Here is a 23446-nt window from a genome sequence, read left to right on the forward strand (position 1 = left end):
CTTTGAAATGGCGTGCTATAGATATGACCGATGCTGTATGTATGTATGTATTGCTGCGTACCTATTACAATACGAACAAACTTGTTTGTAGAAAAAAACGTTTACCGAAATGGGTTTGAATGATTTGAATGTTTTTCATTCATTCATTCACATTCTTTCATTTGGAGGCAGAAAATTTAAAACAAAATGTATATTCATAACTTAAAACATTTCAAACGCTGAGTGNATTCATTCACATTCTTTCATTTGGAGGCAGAAAATTTAAAACAAAATGTATATTCATAACTTAAAACATTTCAAACGCTGAGTGTTTGTATGTGAAGTAAAATATTCAAATCTACTGTACTCTGTTTGGCTAGAAGTTTCAATGAATTCATTCAGCCCTCTAATATGTTTGTATGTATGTATATCTGCCTTTTAGTTGAAAGTACATTTTGCTCGTCGCTCTCTTCATCGCTCCACTACATTTCTGTCCTTAGTTTTATTCAGATACCACAAATGTACATATGTTTTCTTCGAAAATACTCAAGTACCAAAAGTAGAGTACACTACTTGCAAATACTTTTTACGCGCAGTAATTGCGGAACGCAAAGGTAATACTCTACACGTCTTGCTATTGATCGGTAGTTTACTTAAGCTTGCAGAATCTGGTTTATGCTTACTCACACTTGTCTGGAAGGATAAGAGTAAAGGAGGGAAAGTATTTGCGTTGAGAACGGATGTCTTGTTTGGCTGTTTAAATGGAATTGCGCAGATGTTTAATACATATGTACGTTACTTAAAAATCGGTACATACAATTTTAATTAAAGTTAAAATTGAACTTCCTCACTTACATATTTATGTACCTCACATCAATGACTGACTTAAACTTCGCTATACACTAAAAAAAAGCAATACATGATTTTTAGCAATGGAAATTTCAACAGAAAGTAACGGTAGAAAAAGAATTTATGGGTATTCATTATACTTTTCAGCTGACTGCGATCAAGAATTCTACTTTGCATTCCCCGTAATAAATCAAAGAAGTGAAATAAATAAAATATTATAGGATGTTCTACTATGCATTACCTGCAATGTCTAAAAGAAGCGAACAAATTAGAAGACATTATAAGGCAATACCTTCTAGGACACGTTACTACTAGAAGCCATTACCGATTTTTTGCTGAGTTCGTACATACGACTTGTGCCTGAAAGCTGAGTGGCTCCGTTTGGCTCACGGAACTCATTTTACTGTCACATATGAAAAAAATGAATTTAAAAGCATAAAAGCTTTTGACTGCAGTAGCCGAGCATGTAGAGATGTCGACTATAATTCATTTCAGCGCTTGTCAATAGCATTTTCAATATTGATAATTTATCAAGAAAAAAACTTTTGATTTCTATCCTAAAAGCCCAATTAAAATTTTATTGAAAAATCCCCATCTCAAAGATTTTCCCATATATATTAATCTGGGGGGTTACTCTGTAGTGCGATACGAAGAGCAATGCGATTGCAAATGCGATCCGAAAGGCTATCTGCACTCTATGTCGCAATCATATTTACTTTTTGTAGGCGCCACTGATAAAAAAGTAAACGGAAGTAAATGATTTTCTTTGCATACTTTAATTGTTGTCTCACCCTGTACTTTAAGCCAAACATTTTGTTTCAATTTTGTGCCTGATTGTATGTTATCTAGCGTTCACAGCATGCACATGATTAAACATTTTTATTTTACACTTTTGCCTTTCGCAATACAAATTGAAAGCAAGTGTGTGCATATACATATGTATGTACCACGATGCAGCGAAACAAAGGTGGCGCCCTCCGCGGACCGCTAGTCCTCTCTTTCTCGATTTGATTTGGTGGATGGATGCTGTACCCTTTCGCTGACGTCACATTATTATTTTTTCGCACTAGTGATGAATATTAAATTTCCATATTGTACCAGTTTGCCGAAAAGTTGTACTTAAAGTAGATATACGTACCTAAACAGTAAACATGTATTTTTATGTGCATACATTTTTGGTAGTTGGTGGACTACATCTTCCTTTTGTACTATAGCAATTTTTCTACTTACATGAAATAATATTTTACTACGATCCAAATGTATCTAAAATAATGTGCTTGTACCGAATGTACGTTCAAATTTAAGAAGCTGAAGAGTACGTACAATTCAACCTAGTTTTACATCATTATTTCGCACGACTTATTCGCTTCTTCCTCTTCTTCTTAAAAATTATTCTTTACACACTCATTCTTAAAATAATGTGACGTCACACCCAGTTGCTCTCAGCTCGATTGGCGCAATCTTGTATTCTATCATTCTTGCATTTTCATGCTGTCGTTCTCTCATCGTTACGCTCTCGCTTGTATACGTAAACGCGATGCTTACGCTCTTTTAGCACCTGCTAAGTCTCTGCCCATGCCTGATCATCACTAATAACAAAAGTGCTTATGAAAAGTATTCATTTTTGATCAGACTATGGGAAAAAATTTAGTACTTTCCCCTCAATGTTGTCATCAGAAAGTTCTCAGTTTTAATAGTCAAACTGCTCATTTATGCCATACTACAAAAACAAAAGTGTAAATTTTTAAGAATTTTTACCTAATGTGCTCAGCAATGTCTTGTAGGGATGTGTATATATTTGTATGTGTGTTAAGCTACAATGCAAAAACGCGATTACTCCACGCATGCGATGTCCTAGGGCAGGACCAAGGCGAATTTATACAAGGTGCTGTTAGGTGAATTTAGGTTTTCACCGCGGTCCTTCTCTATGTCAAGATTATGTGTTTATTGTAATATGCATTCGCCTTGGGCAGGACCATATACTCCAGCTCTGCATTACATCAGAGTAGCACAAAATTTCTTCAAGGGATTACTCCATGGAGTATTTACCTCTCGGCAACACAGCGCAATAAACATCGTGTAGGCATTACGATCATTAGAACTCGAGCAATGATCGGTTAACAATAAGCTGGTGTAGAGACACGAGTTGGGCCGCTCTTGCTTCACAGAGGAGTATTTTGCAAGTATATACTTCAATGTAACAAAAATGGACCAAATTTTTCATCGATTTTTCCAGAATGGCCAATAAGCTGATACAAGGACATCCTATATAACTACGGTGACCATCCGTCCTGGGACAGTCCTCTTTTTTGACCCATTGTCCTGGTAATTTATTTATTTGATACGGGACGCCAAATGTTCTGCATTTCTTTTAATGCCCTGTATTTGCCTCGTATTCAGTATTAGGTATTTTGACGCCTTTACAGCTCATTAAAATGGCATGCCTATGAACCAGTTTTAAGTGATGTTGGTATATGATCGTAATTTTCTCCTTGAATAGCTATTATTTTCTAATCTGAATGCGAATGCCTGTGATTCGAATCGAGGAATACATACAGCGACCAAAATATTAATGAGGACCCGACTTTTTAGCAAGGTTTGGCCATTTTGCTTTAACTTATTTAATGTTTGTTATTTTTTTATGAAAGTAAAGCTCTTTCCCTAACAAAAACCATATAAATTCAATTTTCCGACTTTGTACAAAAAACTGTAAAAATTAATTCTGCAATGTTTCACCAAAATTTCAAACTTTTTGATTAGAATCTTTAGAAAAAAGATTTGGTTTGCAGTTTTGTAGCTCAACAAATTCGAGTATAATAAAGTGCAAGTTGAAAGTGATGCTCATTTGCTTCTCTTTAAAAAAGAAATGGTCGAACATAGATACTTACTTTTTATGAAAAACTGCGTTACACCGTCAACAAAAAAAATTGCCAAAAAAGTGTTAGATATATAAAAATTACACTATATAATACTAAATTTAAAGAATTTTTTAACAAATTCCGCGGAGCGAAAATCTCGACAAAAATACCCCACAAATTTGAGATGTTACTATAAGGATGCTGTTTCAGGGTTAATAAATCTAGGATCTTGGACTTGTAAGTTTTTGTTGAAAAAATTTGCAAAATTATTTTTTGTCCCGTACTCGGCTTCCATAAGTATGTAATGGTAATGCGTGACCATTTTCCTCTGGTCTCTGCGTGTGCGATAACGAGGTCATTTGGTGAGATCGTATATGCTCAAAAGCTCCTGTACGTCGCATTATCATGAGTAAAACCGATTTAAGGGCTACATATCGTTTCAAAAAAAAAAAAAAAAACAGATTATGAAACATTTTATCATGGTCGGAGAGCACAATTGAGTTGCAAGCCGAATTTCAAAGGATGCATCTGAATCGACTTGAAACAATTGGAAAAATATTATATGATTTTGTATTGCAAATAAAGGGTAGTCACTGTTTACCTTCAATTGTCAAAGCTCACGTACAGGATCTTCAATTAGACAAAATATGAATATCTTAATAACACGGATTATTGTTCAATAAATATTTTTGTCAAAAAGGTATAGCTTATTTGTCTTCATTCTTTTACCAAAAAGTAATGCAAGGGGTCTTTTAAGGATGTATAAAAAGAATAGCCGCGCATACTCGCGCTAAAAAAGAGTGGCGGCCATTTTTATTAAAAACTCGACTTATTTTTCAAGAAACATTTTCTTCAGAACGGTATAACTAATGAGTAGAGTAAGAGCTTCATTCCTTTACCAAAAAGTAATGCTAGGGTTCCGTTAAGGATCTACGAAAAGAAAAGCCGCGCATACTCACGCCTAAAAGAGTGGGGGCCACTTTAAATTACACTAGACCAACTTTAGCAGTTGCTCCAAATAATATAAAGTATATAAAACACTACGGATTAATGTAATTTTTCTAAATTTAGCATCATATTATTTATAAGATGTGTCTTGACAAACCTGAAGTAAATTTTTAAAAACCGAAAATAACGAATCCAATATGGTCCAAGAAGTAAATCACTGAATTTTCATGAAATTTGGTATTTTGAGTTTCTTAAGTTCGCTAATTACAAATTTCAAACTAGTTTTAGAAAATTCAAAATCCAAAATCCGATATGGCGTCCGAGATTTAAATAAATTGTTGAATTTTTTTGAAATTTGCTATCAAATTTCATTCATGCATTCATGGAATCTCCGAAGGCTGTCATCGGAAGTTTTCGTTACCGAATATTACACCCTTCCTTACTGGACACATCTGTCGTTCTTCTGTATCCAATATGGCGCCTAAGAATTAAAAAAATTACTTAATTTCCATGACATTTGGTATTGCCTTTGGTATGCCTTTGCCAGTAGGGCATTTTTCTGAGGAAGACCAGGAGGCTCGCAACAAAGACTTCAGATGGTATCGCGAGCATAACCCTTCCTTACTGGACACATCTGATATTCTTCTGTATCCAATATGGCGCCCAAGAATTAAAAAAAATTACTAAATTTTCATGAGATTTGGTATTGCCTTTGGTATGCCTTTGCCAGTAGGGCATTTTTCTGCAGAAGCCCAGGAGGTTCGCAACAAAGACTTCAGATGGTATCGTGAGCATAACACTCGAAAAATGACCAGGGAGGAATCTAACGAAAGATTTATTTCACATGTTAATTATAACATCTAGTCCTGTTATATCCAGTATGAGACGACCCCCATTCCATTTCCGAAGAAGTTATCAGTCTTTTGCGTGAACCAACTCAAAACGCATCAGATTTTGTTGAAAGTGACAGAGATGAGTGAAAAATTATTTCGTCATTTATATTTTAATTTGTTGTCTGTAATATTAGTTAATACAGCGTGTTTGGTAGACGTTTGAACATACGTGAACTGGTGATAGTTGGGGCCATCTGCTATGTGTTCCGCCCAGAAATTTCAACTAGGCCCCCAAGGTTTTATATTTTTTTTTAATTTCTCATTTACAAAAATTCAAACCCAAATAACGTTATTTAAAAATGAGAAAACTTTAGTTTTGTGAAATTATCAATTTGGTATAAAATAAAAATCTTAAAAAATTTTTTGGGCTGAATAAATATAATTATTGTTATTAATTCATAATTTGATTATAAATTCATTTTAAATATGTTCGATCAAATACAATAAATCAGTAATTTTGCTTAACAAACATACATATTGTGATAATCAACTAAAAATGACAGTTGATTTGACAGATTTCAACCGAAAAATTTGAATGTAATATGGAACTCGAGATCAGTGAGCCTTAAAACGTAGTACGCTTACTTCTTGGGAAATTCTCCTTATTTTTGGAGAAACTGACAGCCCATTCGACAGCTGTCAAATCTCAAGGTTTTAATTTAAAAAAAATTTCCTTATCGGAATAGTTAATAGTCAAATTGACAGGTGTTAACTCTCAAAGCTTCAATTTGACGTAAAATTCGTAATGAGCATGTTTAAAAACCTTACCAGTAACGTTTTTAAAAAGATTTTCTGATTTTTATAAATATTGGCAGTCCGTTTGACAGCTGTCGACTGTCAAACTTTTAATTTTACATAAAATTCGTGACTAGCGTTCCTTAAAACCTAATAAGTGGTATTTTTAAAATGATGTTCTTATTTTTAGAGAAATTAGCAGTTGATTTGACAGCTGTCACCTGTCAAACTGAAAATTTTATGGCATATTCAGAATTAGCATAACAAAAATACTACGATGATGCATTTTTGTTTTAAGCGTAACAGCCTTTCTCATTTTTCGCTTAAAACATAGCTTCTCTGACCACTGTGCGCCGTGTAAAACTGGTTGAAAGCATTGCTTGGGTATTGAGCTAAAACAAGTACTGTCGGCAAAAGGTCTAGTTCTACGCTAGTTCTGAGCTAGTCAGATTTTCTGTAGGGTACAAACAGCACCTATTAGACGTGTTTTTTTAACCTTCACAAGCTAATAGCTAAATATTGGGAAAATTGAACAAAATTAGATTATTTCCTATGTTGACTTAATTTTGAAAGTTATTTGACTACAAAAAAAAAAAATGAAAGTGTTCAGCTAAGTCGTCTTGTTAACGCATACCATTTCACGATTGGTACATTTGTACATACATTTCATTTATTTCATTTCATTTCATTGATTAAGAGAAAATACATTAGTATAATAATATCATAGACCTTTTATAGCACAAAACAAAGATTAAAAATGCTAGTATAAATAAAATACATACAGATTACTTAAAACAAAAATAAAAATAAAATATATATAACATTATCCATATGTAGCAAAGATCAACACAGATGACAAAAGAAAGTTAAACATTTAGATAGCGAAACCCTGACTCACAAATTAAAAAAAAAATATAATAATAAAAAGTAAATAAATATTTGGTTCAGCGAAAGTACGTATAGCTGTGTTCTTAAAGTTGCTTTTATTCAATCCACTCCGTATGGAGGTAGGGATAGAATTCCAGATACGAATAGCATTGGCAAAGAATAGCCTTGCAGAGGTTAGATAATGAAAAGATGGTACTATCAAGTCGTTTATTCGAGCTGATTTATGGAAGATTAGTTTATTGTAGAGATAGCTAGGAGCATTATCTAGCAAAAGTCGACATAGAAATATACAATTCCTGGCTTTCCAATACTAGGAGATTTCACAGCCCAACAAACGCGACATCCTCCCAGAGATATGCTCATATTTCGCTAATCCAAATACATTGCGTGTTATGTGGTTAAACACAGCACCAATTTTATGGGCAGATTGAGAATTCATATGCTGTAGACAAGTACGGGATAGCATATGATCGGTAAAATTAATTGTAAAGCAAGTTTTTTCCTAACTTCAACCGGAGTGTAGGCGGCAGTCATTCTCAAACTTCTTAAAATGCTGTACACTTTGCTGACAATAGAGTTTACGTGATCGTCACATGAAAGGCTAGAGTTAATAACAAAGCCAAGATTTGACACAAATTTTGAGACAACTACCGGCAATAAATAGTTGCGGAACATCTGAGTTGTTATGTTTCTTAGAAATAGGTAGCACATATGATTTTTCACTATTAAGGCAGAGGTCATTTGTCAACGCCCAGGAAGAGATGGATGCTAAGTCATTAAACTTAAAACAAAGTTCATCTACATTCTCGAAATTTGCTGAAAGATAGAGTTTATACATCATCAGCATATGGATGCATGTGCACATGATGGCAAATATAAAAAATGTCTTTTATGAATCAACTAAGCAATAACGGTCCCAATATTGAACCTGGTGGGACGCCAGCAAGTAGTGGTTTTAGCTTAGATGATTGAGAGCCGATTCTAACATGCTGAACCAGACTGAAACGGAGATAGCAAATTAAATTCACTAATATGCGCTTGAATTTGGTTGGACATCAATGACTCAAAGACTTTAGACAGCGCAGGTAAAATACTTATGGGACGATAATCACAGGTACTACACGCAAGACTTAATTTTAGCAATTGGTTGTACATTTGCAACTTTCCACATATCGGAGAAACACGAGGTACTGATGCTATGGTTGATGACATGAGTCAGAGTAGGCAATATATGCGGTGCAATTATTTTAACAAACTAAATAGTTATGCCATCTTCCCCAATTGCGTTTGAGCGTATCCTGTTTATACATATTGGTACATCAACTTCTGACACAGCGTTAAATGCAAAGACTTTTTAACCAGTTTTGAATGGTGCGAACTGGCACATGTGTTCTAAACAAATTTATAATGATTTCATTTAAAAAACCCAGTTTCTCATTTACACAGCTAAGGGTCTTACAATGAGACCAATTTATGGAGGATATGTCAGCTAATAGATAAATAATATTTAGTAAACGATAGTCAGGAAAACTGGACTTACTGAGCGCTGCACTGTGGTGGTCAAAATTTAAGTCGAAAGCAAAGAAAATTTAGTCGTGATCAGAGACAAATGAGAACTGGTCAAATTTCAGGACAATAGACAAATCAGACACGAGGAAATAATCTAGTAGACTAGGACAACGGTTATTGCCATATCTAGTGGGAACGGACAAGTTAACCATGGATAGACCAACATTGGAGATGTTTAGGCGCGACTGCTAACACCGGGCGCCTAAATTTGTACTATGTACTGTATGTGCAAAAATTTCCTATATGCAGTTTATGACATTTTTACACATGCACTTCTCAACTGGCATGTAATTGAACTTTGTTAAGTTTCAATTAGATGGCACTTCAAAGTATGCTCTACCTAGTCGGATGCATCCTCCCGACACTGCTTCCGGAGCATTTTGCGAACTCTGCATGACTTACAACCATGCAGAGGTGGCAAACGAACCTTGTCATTGGCCACGGTGCCTACCCACCATTTTTGAACCAATAAATATTTTTTTTATATAAATACATACATGCAAACATACTGGTCTCCCCTCTCACTGAGTTACTCATGGTCATTCGAGAGCCGGATATTTTCGGCTATGTCACATTCACTAGACGACCAAATCGTCTAGTGGGGCCGGTTTGTTTAGGCGCAACTGCTTACACCGGGCGCTTAAATGTGTGCTATGTACTGCTGTACGTGCAAAAATTTCCTTTATGCAATTTATGAAATTTCTGCACATGCACTTCTCAACTAATATGTAATTGAACTTTGTTAAGTTTAAATTAGATGGCACTTCAAAGTATACTCTGCCTAGTCGGATGCATCCTCCGGACACTGCTTCCGGAGCATTTTGCGGACTCTGCATGACTTACAACCATACAGAGGTGGCAAACGAACCTTGCCATTGGCCACAGTGCCTACCCACCATTTTTGAACCAATAAATATTTTTGTTTACATAAATACATACATGCAAACATACTGGTCTCTCCTCTCACTGAGGTACTCAGGAGACATCATCTAACAAACGGCCCCTAGACAAGTCACCACATAAAAAATTCACATCAAAATCCCCGCAGACAATAAAATCACCATAACCCATCGACAGTGGACAACATAGTAAAAAATTCGTTCACACTGTCACATTTATGAGGGTTGTAAACACATGACAAAAGGACTTTGGACGATGAACTGGACACTTCAAGTAGCAGATACTCAGTAGTATCACAAGGTGTTGTTGAAATTAATCGAGTGTTTAAACACTTCTTGCAGTACATAGCAACACCACCACCCTTCTTAATATGTCTGTCTGTCCTATAAAGTTTATAACCATTGATGTCGAAATGAGAGTCCGTAATGCCAGGTCTAAACCACGTCTCCGAGACACAAATAACATCATCACTGGAAAATTCAAACACTGCTCTTATAACATCCATCTTTACATCATTAAGACTACGGGCGTTAAAATGCACAACATTAAAACCCTTTTGTCGACTACACAAGATATTGAGCCTTGCAAGACCATTGTCTTCAACGCTATTCATCTTTTTGTTGTTTACATTCATTTTCAAAACAAAGAAGAAAAGCAACTTTAAGGCAAAGGTGAGTTAAAACGGGGAAAAAACAGAGGGCTGCGCTATCTTTACTTTAAATTTAATACTAACAAAAATAAATAACATACAAACAAACATATCAGAGTATAAAATACTAGCGAAATCGTTCTAAATCACTCCTCACTTGTCAGGCATGGGCAGAGAACGAGCACACGCTCAAAGAGCGTAATCATCGTGTGTACGTATACAAGCAAGAACGTAACGATGAGAACGCGAAAGCATGCCAAATGAATTAGGCACACTAACACATTCTCACTTTTAGCTAACGCTTGTTTGTGGTAGTGCCCACCTCTGTCACATGTACACAGCCACGAAAAGTGAAGGCAGACTGAAGCTTTCCCTCGCAGCACAGCTTTATAGCAGTGCCCGCCAAACACTTTCCTGGGAAACGAACTATATTCGGCCTTTCACATGTACACAATCGGCTTCTTACACGTACACAATCCGAACGTCAACAGAAAGAGTAGCAGAGCAACAAATTTTATTTAGTTGCATGCAAACAATAGGCGAATCAGGTTGATGACGCATTATTGTCGAATAAAGTAGGTACACTGAGCAGATTGAATGAATATTCATTAAAAAATTGTATAACACAATTTTTCGTACATACACCTCTGTCACATGTACACAGCCACGAAAAGTGAAGGCAGACTGTAGCTTTCCCTCGCAGCACAGCTTTATAGCAGTGCCCGCCAAACACTTTCCTGGGAAACGAACTATATTCGGCCTTTCACATGTACACAATCGGCTTCTTACACGTACACAATCCGAACGTCAACAGAAAGAGTAGCAGAGCAACAAATTTTATTTAGTTGCATGCAAACAATAGGCGAATCAGGTTGATGACGCATTATTGTCGAATAAAGTAGGTACACTGAGCAGATTGAATGAATATTCATTAAAAAATTGTATAACACAATTTTTCGTACATACACCTCTGTCACATGTACACAGCCACGAAAAGTGAAGGCAGACTGTAGCTTTCCCTCGCAGCACAGCTTTATAGCAGTGCCCGCCAAACACTTTCCTGGGAAACGAACTATATTCGGCCTTTCACATGTACACAATCGGCTTCTTACACGTACACAATCCGAACGTCAACAGAAAGAGTAGCAGAGCAACAAATTTTATTTAGTTGCATGCAAACAATAGGCGAAGCAGGTTGATGACGCATTATTGTCGAATAAAGTAGGTACACTGAGCAGAATGAATGAATATTCATTAAAAAATTTTATAACACAATTTTTCGTACATACACCCTTAGAAATAGGTATGTATATGGTACCAAGTCGTGCTTTTTCTTTCTATTAAAAGAACTTTGTGAATTATGTATTTTTTTTTAATACCAGAAAAGTTCTCAATTAAAACATACAATATGTTTTGTTTTTTATCTTTTGGTTTAGTCGTTATTTTAAACTGTTCTTAAATGTCAAGTTTTACCTAATTTTAAAATAAATTTATATTAGATATATATTTTCATTTTATTTCTACTTGAAACCAACGAAATTTTCTTTTAATATTCAGAGTGCTCGAAGCACGTTATCTTTTTTGCTCAGAAATCCACACTTAAATTATAAAAAAATAATAATAATTTTGTACAATACATACAAAATTTTACCAACTTTTTCCTTTCTCAGGGCCGTTAACTTTCATTATATGTTTCTATGTTGTTTAGATCTAAAAACACGCAAAATGAAAAAAACTGCAAAAAAACATACCAAAGTTTTTATAATAAGTAATACAACACAGAAATTTTTTTCCGTGCATTACCACCAACACATTCTCATTTTTTATTTCATAACTATTACATTCTCATTTTAAGACTTTTCTCTTTTTGACGGACACTGCTTTATAGCCTTTGAAGTAGCAGCCGATTCTCTTTGGTAAGAGTCGCAAATATGTAAAACCTAACTTTGATGCCAAGAGGTTGCAGGGGAACGGCTGACTTAGTACGCTTGCGGTATTCGCCAAAAGCACGGAGAGTACGATTGCGATCGAGCGGCGAGTGAAATTTGATCACAATCGCACCATTAGTGTCAGCACTTGCAGGCCTTATGCGGAAAATGTCTAATCTTGTGTGCCAAGAAATCAATTGAGAGACAAACCTGGTTAAATATGCTTTTCAAATTTTCCCCTTCTATGTACGGAACGCCAAAAGCAACGGCGTCAGCAGCATTGTCAGGAGCAATGTGACCAAGTGGATCAAAAGCGATAAATTTTTCGATGAATATTTGAGAGATGCTTTTTAAATTTTGATAATTTTCAAATCCTGTGAAAAAATTTCCGTAGAAGTCGAAAAACTTGTCAGAGATGTTTACAATTTAGTCGCACAGCTAAAAGGGTGGATGAATTTTCCGAATTTCAATACCACGTTGGTGTTAAAAATCATAAAAGTTTTCGTGTGAAACGTTCGCTGGTTATCGCTGAAGCAAGCTGTTGATCATTTACTGTCCCAGTGGAGAGCGTTGCAATTATTTTTCATATCTTGTTTCGATGGCGGTGTGAACCAAGCGCGAGCTATTGCCGCACCAATAAAAATTTATTATTTATTTTTTTTTTTTAATAAAAAAGTATTTAAACTAAAAATGAGATTATATATATAAGAAGTGTACTAATACCCAGTTGAACTGACATCTAAGACATTTTCGTTAGTATTATTATACTAATTTCAAGTACAACTGATACTGTACGTGTTTTGCAATCAATAAATGTTAAATTGTTTTGAAAAATGGCTTTTCATAAAAATTATTGGTTTTATACCATATTGATACTTTGATACTTAAAATAAAAAAAGTGATACATATTGATACATTTTAAGTCTATTTAACATTTTGGTTTAAACAAATTTGTGGCAGTTTCACATCTATAGCAAATTTTAAATATCATTTAATATACACTTTAAATAATCACATACCCATTTTGAATATTCTTTGTGGTACAGAAGCCGAAATAGCCGAATTAAGAAAGAGAACCTTGATACTGAAATTTTAAAGGCCGTTACGGCTTTCGCGCCAAAGGCAGTAAGCTCTGACGAAACGAATAACATTGATTTTAATACGAAAAATGAACTAATTGACTAAATTATAATTTACCCTGAATTCCAAAATGTAAATACACAAAGAATCAGGCCTTCTCATTTATAGACCATGGCATATGGAACTGTCCAATATTCGCAACAACGCCTGAATGCTAGTTACAAGTAAGTTTACGCAAGCTGGACATTGTAATCTGCAAATAATTTAGGAATAAAGGGGACTGATGCTTTGTATTTTCACAATTCGTAGTTCAGGGTAAATGATTGAGCGATGATTTTCGTTGATACGTAGTTTTTTTTGAAAACTACATATACTTTTGGGTATGCAGTTTTATAGTCCATTCAATTCGCATTGATTTTTGAGAACTTTTTCCGTTGAAGGTGTTTCACTCTTTCTTCCATACTCTAATTCTTTGTACATCCAATATGTATAAAAAAGGCAGAAAAAAAATTATAAATCAACGCAAATTCTTATGGTCTGATTATGCATAGTTCGCATAGCTTCGCACAACTTCGCATAAACTTCAAACTGTAATTTCGTATGTACTTTGTATGTATTCCATTACCAAGAAATTAGCAGAACTTTTAAAAACTTAGCGATCTGTTGAGTTTAGATTTTGCTTCACATTTTCTTAAGTTACTCTTTTAGTGCACTGGTACAAATGGTTGTGCGAAGTATGCATAATCAGACCCTTAGCCGCACTTGCACTTTGTAATACTAAAATTTAATGGACTATAAAACTGCCTACCCGAAAGTTTCTAAAATTTCTAACAAAGTTTTAAATTTAAATGAACATTTTTTGTAGAAAGTTTTAAACTTTGATTGACTTTGATTGTTGATGTGTTCTTTTGTTGTTGCACTAAATAAAGGTTTTCCGTGAGATTTCTGTTTTCCTTATATGCAAACTGTACTGTAAATATATGTTATAAAGCAAATGGTACCTATCGACGACTCAATTTATTGGCACATTGACGTGCATTAAGGCACATTTTTCCGGCACAATTTTAAATTTTGATTTTCCATCACTGGTCTCAGCTATCTGCACTCTCTCCTCTAACACAGATATGCGCGCAGCTTTGTGCACACGCTCTAACATAGCAATGCGTGTAGATGTCTCCATTACTGTGGTTGTGAGCAACGATATCTCCTATTCAATACGTTTCGACAGCTTGTTTTCAACCTCAGTTAGTTTGGTTGAGTCACTCTCGATAAGCGGGCACAACTCTTCTGTCTGCTGATGAACTCTCTTCTTTGGCTCTTTTATTTTGTGATAAACATCCATAAGAGTAATAGGGTGAATTCCAAAACGTCAAAATACAAAGCATCAGTGTCTTTTATTTCTAAACAGCACTTGGAGAAAAGGTCTAATTTGCGCAACCTAGTTGAAAACTAGCATCTAACCTTGGTTGCGCGCATTTGGAATTACAATCTACTGAGGTTTAGAAATAAAAGATACTGATGCTTGGGTATAGAGAAGCAGCCCATGTGAAGGAGTGGTGTAATTATACTCCGCATAGAGCGCATAATTTCCCAGAATCAGCTGTTCAGTGTAATCAGTTAATTTATTCCAGTACTCCAGCATTTAGTTAGGAAAACATAACTGAAGAATGCTTATTCATAGCTTAAATGAAGTCGACACTAAAGTTAGTTGCTGCTTATTGTCATAATTTTCAATCGGGGCTGCCATGCCCTGTCATGCGCTGTACAGGATAATCGCTTGCTTGTATGCAAAGCTCATTAAACAGATTCGATATGTGGCAGTACTCATGTTTAGCGCTGCAGCAGAATGCAAGGAAAACCAGCGCTTAACAGTTTTATTCGGTGGGGAACCTTTGCTCGACCGACGTTTCAGCGACGAGGCAGCAGTAGGCGACATATCAGAACAGATACAAACAAAAAATGTCAACAATTTAGTTAAATTTTACGGAAGAAAAAATTAATAATTGCAGGGCGCCACACTCAGTATTCACGAGAAACGTAGCAAAAATTTAAGCCGCACTTGAGTAGAAACAAATATGGTTGATAAAATAAATTATATATGCCGGAAATATAGAAAGAGTCGAGCGGTATGCAAACGAGTCCAACCGCGCAAGAGTTTGTTAAGTAAAATAAAATAAAAAATCTTCTATTGGTACAAAATTAAAAAATAGTGACCACATTTTTTTGTAGTCGCAGGATTGGTACAATACAGCGACCTTCTATTGAGAAATTTGTAAAAATTGTTGGCGTGGTTGGGGTTAGGAAATAAAGTTAACAGTCAGTGAAGGTGACCCTTTTGACCGCTACGCGACTTACTGAAGTTCGGGCAACCTTTTTAACATTCCGGGTCAAGTACGTGTATTGGGAATTCGCACAATCATTAAATTCTTAGTTGTCTTCGAGTGTCAATATCAATTAAGCTGGAAAAAGAATCTGCTTTGGAACGAGATTTGTCAAAGGACGACTCAGCATCCAGTTAAAGTGGATTTCCTATCTTACCATCGAACTCTGCAATGACTTCAGTAGGAACATTAGAGCCTTTTGACATAAGTCATCCGGAGAATTGGTCCACATACTACGCTAGTTTCGAGTTGTTTCTTCAAGCCAATATATGGACAGCTGAGCGATTTTTTTAACACTAGCCGGTGCGCCGCTTTATGGCCTGCTGTCGTCATTGGCATCCCCCAAGAAGGTGAGTGAACTTCAAATTTCGGAAATTCAAGCAGTCTTAAAGAATCATTTTTCCCCTCGTCCATCGGAAATTGCATCATTTTACAAATTCCACAAATGTCAAATTAGACCTTTGCGGAATATATATATAGCAGCTCTGTGAAAGCTTGCGGCCAATTGCAATTTTGGCTGTGCTTTAGATCGCATGCTTCGTTATCGTTTGGTGTGCGGTTTGCGCGACGAATCCCTCGAACGAAACCTTCTCGCGGAGTCTGACCTCCAACTGCAGAAGTTATACGACAACCCGAACAAGTTAATCAAGTTGGAAAACGTAATCAGCCGAAATACAGTAAAAAAATTAAGAGGGTCTGCCGGTACGTCAATGCAGGCGCGGCGAAGGAGCATACAAAATCTACGGACAAAAATCGGCACCAAGGCGGTAAGTGGAAACCACAGTCGATTAATCAGATTTTAAGCTCACGGAGTCGTAAGAAATCTACCACCATATACATCAACCAAAAACCATGTAAGTTCGAAGGGGATTGAGGTTCGGATTATACTATAGTATCTTCTAAAACATTCAACCAATTATGGCCGGGTGTTAAGCCATTGCTATACGAGTGCGGTCTTGAGCTAAGGGATTTTCAGCATATTGGTGTACCAGAGGTATGTTAGATGTTGACATTGTAAATAATAACCAAAGCAACGTGCTGGGTTGTAATTGGTTTGATGCGCTGGACATAAGCGTGCAGGGAATGTTGGCAATAGAAGAATCGCCCACAATCAAATATATTTTAGGCAAATATAAGCATCTTTCTTCAAAAAAACTTGGCTAATTCAGTTCCGCAGTTCCTTACAAGTTAAAGACAACATCCAACCTATTAGGCTTCCCGCACGCCGTACAGTGCGCTTTTTGAACATTTCTTGCGAATTAATCGTAGCGCTTTCGACAGAAGCAATATTTTAATATGAAACAAAATGGTTTTGAAAGCTAATTTTAGTCCCTTTCACGGATAAATACTGCCATTGGCTCATAAATACTCCTTCACCTTAAAAAAAATTGGTCAAAAATAGTGTTCTTCAAAAAAAAAATTGGTTATGTTTTATTACACTAATATTATAGATTTTGAGATGAGAAACATGATTCCACTTGGCTAGTACCAAAATCGTCAACGCGTCAAAGCTCTCGCCGAAAGAATCGCTACTCACCAAGGTTCGAAGCTGGGCGTTAAGGGGCTGGCCTTGTTCTGTATTACAGAACGATGAAGCATATCCATACTTTCTGCGCCGCAACGAGTTCAAAACTCTTAAAGGATGCCCCTTATTGGGGAACAGAACTATTATCCCACCGCCATGTCGTCAGCCCATCTTGTACGCATTACATTCAGGACATACTGGCATCGTTAAAATGAAAGAGCTAGCCAGAAGCTATGTTTAGTGGCCTAGAATGGATCTAAAAATTGAGAATACCGTTAAGCATTGTTGTCCGTGCCAAGAAACTCGACACGAAAAGGTTCAGGCACCAGCCCATACGGCAAAAAACGCATGGTCGCGACTTCATTTGGACTTCGCAGGACCATTCCACGGTAAACTATTTTTTTTTTTTACGGTGGACTCATATTCCAAATGGTTGGAAGTCCATATTGTTATATCCACATCACCTCAGTCTGCTATCAAATCTTTGCGCTCCTTCTTCGCGACTCACGGGCTTCCTGATGTAATAGTGTCTGATAATGACACGGCGTTCACATCGGTAGAGTTCCAAGGATTCATGGCAAATGATGTCAGGTGTGCTCCATTTCACCCGTCGTATAATGGACAACCTGAGCGAATGGTTCAGACGACAAAGGATTTTCTTAAAAAATTACCAGCAAATTCGGAATGAGACCTGATCCTGACGAGATTTGCATTCAGTCAGCACATTAGTCCACATTCAGCAACCGGTCGTTCACCTGCAGAGTTATTTTTCAATCGCCAGCTGAAAAAATACTTTGACAAAGTCTACCCGCATGAGCTCTCAACTGCCATGGAAGGAGACCCTGTATGGATCCGCAACTTTTCGTCTGGCCCTAAATAGAGGGCCACATCCACTCCAAAACCGGTCCATTATCTTACAAGATTCGCCTTAAAGATGAACGGTTAATTAAGCGCCACTTAGTCCAAATTAGGAACCGATCACCTGTTGACGCCGGCATAACTTCATCAAGCGATGACTCAACTGAAAACGACTCTGAAGCAGAGACAGCTTCACCACCTTCTTAAACACCACAGACGAATACACTAAACTAGCATCAATCGCCCACTTCGCTGGCAGATCATGCACCTGATAGAGTCATCCTACCGTCATCAGCCCAACCACCGACTCCAAGGCGATCAAATCGTCCACGACAGATTCCGGAATTTTACTGGACATCTGGGCGTTAAAGGGTGTCAAATATTAACCACCCTGTTTAGTATTGTCGTACGATTTCTGCTAGTCCGTCTTCCCACGCTATTCTTACACCTACAACATCTCACACGGGGAGATGCTTTTTGGTGAGAGGTCTAGCACTCTAGTTTGTCTTTTGACAACATCAAGCTGAGATCAATACATTTTGTAGTTTACTATTATATGACAGTCTATCTTAATATTCACGGACGCCGCCAATTTACTGTAAAAAATTTTTCATGCACATACAACTAGTATGGGACCAACCGAAATTGAACAGCGTGCGTATGAAACTAACTCAATTTCCAATTTTTATTCTGCATGACATTTTGATTTGACATTTCGCTCAATGAAATCAAATGCAAACGCACGCAAGCCAATTTCAGGTGACGCATGAAAAAAAGTACGGAGTGCGTAGCAAAACGCAAGCCGCGAATATTAGGTTAGCCTGTGAAATAAAGTTGCATTAAGTTGAAACATTAATTGTTTAAATCTGACGCATTTATTAGTATGTATATTCGTGAAATAAATAACGGAAATCATTTAGATTTGCAATCGCTGTTTATAAAATAAAAATCTATATCATAGTGGATTCAAAAGTTTTAAAAATTTTTATTAAACATAGTTTGTAGATTGCGATAACTGTACAGCTATCTAACACAAATTGCGATAAAAGAAGCAGTTTGGCTTTCATTTACGCATCACACAGTGCCTAAAATGCGAAAGCGGAAATAATGAATTTTCCGAATTTTCACAATTTTGCTATCGCATCGCATTACAGAAAAAATTTGTGAAGTGGGCCACCATTTTTTCGAAGGTCGAGCTTTTTTGTCCAATTAACCGTTTATGCCTCACAACGATAAAAGAAAAATATAAGTTTCACAATTTTTCGAAATTCGAATTATTTTGTAAGTTATAGCTATTAACTTTTTTCGAAATTGTTTTTATTTTATTTATTTCTCGCTATTGGTAATACCGATTCTGCTCATTGTTTAAACAGTTAAAATTGACGATGTTTTCTTCCCATTCTTATTTTTTATTTGGTCATAAATTATTTTTATAAATGTTATTAACTTTTTTTTTAATATTACTGACATCTCAATGACTTTAACCCTTGGAGGGCCCGCTTTGAAAGTTACACGAGAGGACGCGCCGCGGAAATTTTGCCACAAAGTGGATCTCAAAGGCTGACAGCATAATTTTTATTTATTTATATCGAAAAAGCATTCAAATAAAAGATTGAATAATTTGTGTTTATACTGAAACATATAAGCCTCCATTTTTTAAATTTTTATCCGTCATCATCAATTTATACTGAAATATATTATAAGCAATTATGTTTTTAAATTTTTATCCGTCATCATTAACAGTGGTGTTGGTACATTCTACACATTGTGAAATATGCTTGAAATGTTTTCTGCAAACATTTTTGCTACAATTAATACAAACAATTTTTGTTTTGTTACTCCCATCGTATATACTTACAAGTATGGAATCCTATGCCCCTTTTTGTCTATTCTCTTTCTAACAGCGGACGTGCCTGCCAAACTGAAAAGCATGATGGCGGCAGTGTTTGACAGGCACCTTCTACGATGCGAACGGCAATGGAAGGTAAGAAATGGAAGATGGATGACATCACAATGAAAGAATTATGAAATATCAGAATGTCGAACCAAAACGAATTTCAAAAATCTGACAATCCGAATGACGTCAAAATGAAAGAACTGCAAAATACCGAAATGTCGAAACAGAAGAAATAGATGACAGGCACGTGTTCAAGGGTTTCGTGCAACAAAAAGAGTTGTGTTGCGCCATTGAATCTTATCTTTTTTATTAAGTTGAAAAATTACATAATTCGCCAGCCAAAAAGTGTATAAATAAATATATAGCATATTGCTATAAGATGTACATGCTTATGGCCTTATTCATAAAAAAAGAAAATAGATGTAAAGTAACATTATAAAAATCGATTTGTTTACTTTTTAAGAATTTGGGAAAAACATTTAACTCAAGTTTTGGTGCACCCATCTCTTTTTCTGTTTATTATTTTCAAATTTTTCTTTTCCTTAATACTCATTGAGTTTTCATTTACACCCAGCAAAAATCAAAATATTTTATAAGAAATTTGTTGACCGTTTTTCGCACACTTCTCTCTTGTTTTTTTATCGTAGTTATTATTCTGTTGACATCTAAATTGTCATAAATTTTATGTTGTTGCCAATACATTGTTTTCCGGCGTTTCCTCTGTGAACTTTTATAACTACATTCATAAAAATATTACTAATTTTGGTTTATAATTTTTTTCCATCTTGTTATTGCTGAATATCAAAAAGGAATTAATAAATAATAAAAAGTTAGTTACAATTTTAGTGAATGGTTCTTGCAAATAATATTATTTTATGGTTGAAATGACTTGATCGCCGTCAGGAGCTTATCAACTTTTTTGCCAAAACCAAAGCAGACGGGAAGGAAAAATAGTTGTTCATTAACGATTTGTCTGAAATATCGTTCTTGAAACGCGTTACTGCTCACTAAATTTGTAAAAATAAAATTTTTTCACTTAATTGTTATATTCTTCCTCATTGTGGTAAATTTATTCATCATCACAGCAGGGCGCAATCTTCTTTTCTATGATTATTGTATCGCTACTTTGAATTTCTCAATTTTGACAATTCTGATCTAAAGGTAAACGAAACCTCAGAAACTTTAAATGCACTGAAATTCACTAATACCCACTTCCGCAAAAATCACCTTATTTCGTATTTCCTTTGTTAAAAGTTATTGTAAATCACATATTTTTATTGCCTTATTAATAAAAAATAAAAATTTTAAAAAGCTTTTTAAATTGCCGTTTACAAACATTTTTCAATTTATAAGCCTTTTTTAAGCTACTTTATTGTTTATGAATAAGGCTATTATAAATTAGCACAATCAAAACACGTTCCTTATCGAAAAATTTATTATTAAGAAAATTTGCTGTTCCCACATTTTCTTTCAACATCCAATTCGACTTTTATTACTTTTTGTACAGATATTCTTTCAACATCCAATTGGACTTTTATTCCTTTTTGGACAGATGTGTCATCGCCGCCAGGACGGCGCAATCTTGTATTCTATCTTTCTTGTCAAATATGNCTGTTCTCACATTTTCTTTCAACATCCAATTCGACTTTTATTACTTTTTGTACAGATATGTCATCGCCGCCAGGACGGCGCAATCTTGTATTCTATCTTTCTTGTCAAATATGCATTTAGATCTAACTCTCATACTACTATTAATGGTAACCATGAATATTCATTAAAATCGTTTCAATTCGTAATAAAAGTTATTTACATACTGCTGGTGTAAATATATTTTTTAACATAAACTACCTTTTTTAATTCTAAAATAAATCAACAATCTCAAGATTTATAAGAAAATTGTCTTCAAAAAATACGTCCCAAAGCATCCCTGTTGATATCATAATTCAAATGCAAATTAGAATAGAAATTTTGATGCAAAAGTTTTTCCGCGTTATTCATCATCTTACTTGTCCGTATGTCGCTCTGGAAAGAAATATATTTTAACTGATATGTTTTCTTGAAAATAAATGCAAATTTACCTATTTTTTCCACCGGCAGGCACGAATATGATATTCAAAACAGAAGCAATGACAACGAATTTTACACACATTGTTGTATTTTAGCGCAAAACGATAAGTTTCACAAATATTTTAAATTATTGTCTGGAACATACACATTTATCGTTATTATTGGAAATGCAAGACTTGGCATGCATATTTAATTTCTTTTTTATTGAATTCAAATGAATAAAAACACATTTTTCTTAAATATTTCTCAATTTACATTTTAAAGTTTTTTCTGAAACTTGAATGTAACTCTGTGCGGAGAATTAGAGAATTGAAAATCAGGTGATCTCAGCTGTTTTCAAATGTAAACAAACAAAATGGCGCTTTCCATACTTGGTTACTCCTGGTACATATTCCTGGTTTCGATTGCTGTTGCGTAGCTGGTTCGCTTCTGTATAAGTTTCAAAACATTTTTTTTCTATAAAAACTAAGAAAATGAATATCATAATAATTTCAATAATGTTTACGCAAAGTATAATTTTAAAATGACACATGACAAAATACTTACAGCCAATTCCACGAAAGCAATTTAAGTGAAAAATGATTTTAATTTTTTGAATTTAATAGATTTGATAGAAAATAAAAAATCATTTTCCATTTAAATTGCTGGTGAAACCGGCTATTACAAAATAACAATTTAGATTTAGACCCTTATCACAAACTCACTTTTCCAACTATCTTAAAAAAAAAATTTTACGAATTACATTAAAATTTTTTTGGGACACGTGAAGGCGCGACGCGGAAATTCAGCTGCATATAGAAGACACCAACTTTTAAATACAAATATCAACTGAACAATATAACGCAGCAAGTAACGGCTAACTGCGAACCATGCTGCATCTCAAAACTTACAAAGTCACTAAGTAGCAGTGGCCGGCTACTACAATTGGTATTTGAAAGCCTCAAAATAAAATGTTTGTTAAAGGGTTAAAATCGCATTTTGGGCTAATATTGTTGTATGTTCTATCAAGAGTTAATTGCAGAAAAAAATTTGCGGGAATGCATCGAGACGAAAGTTGTTCACGCTTTCTCTTGACGCCCAATGTATTTTGTATGGAAAACGTTTGCCGTAGATATTTATCTCGCATGAGTTTTTCAACAAGCACCGATTGACAACGAGTCAAGCGCGCTTACTTTACTCATTTCATTGTTTTCTATGCAAAATACATTGGGCGGCAAGAGAAAAACGTTAGTACCTTTTGTCTCGATGCATTCCGGCAAACTTTTTTTCTGCAAGTAATTGTTAATATAACGTACAACCACACATCCAAAACACGATTTTAAAGCCATTGAGATGTCTGTAATATTTAAGAAAAAATGAATTACTTTTATAAAAGAATTTTTATAACCAAATAACTAATAAAAACGGGAAGAAAACATCATCGTTCTTAACTGTTCAAAAAA

The 23446-nt window shown here is 35.2% G+C and overlaps 1 protein-coding gene across 1 annotated transcript in view; it reads left to right on the forward strand.

Annotated features, from left to right (window-relative positions):
* Alg11 (ALG11 alpha-1,2-mannosyltransferase) overlaps positions 1-23446 on the forward strand; it is a 213114-nt gene that overhangs the window by 116000 nt on the left and 73668 nt on the right. The window lies entirely within an intron of this gene.

The sequence above is a fragment of the Rhagoletis zephyria genome, unplaced genomic scaffold (assembly GCF_001687245.7).
Source record: "Rhagoletis zephyria isolate East Lansing unplaced genomic scaffold, Rhagoletis_zephyria_1.1 Rzeph_scaffold_00219, whole genome shotgun sequence".
Lineage (NCBI taxonomy): Eukaryota > Metazoa > Arthropoda > Insecta > Diptera > Tephritidae > Rhagoletis > Rhagoletis zephyria.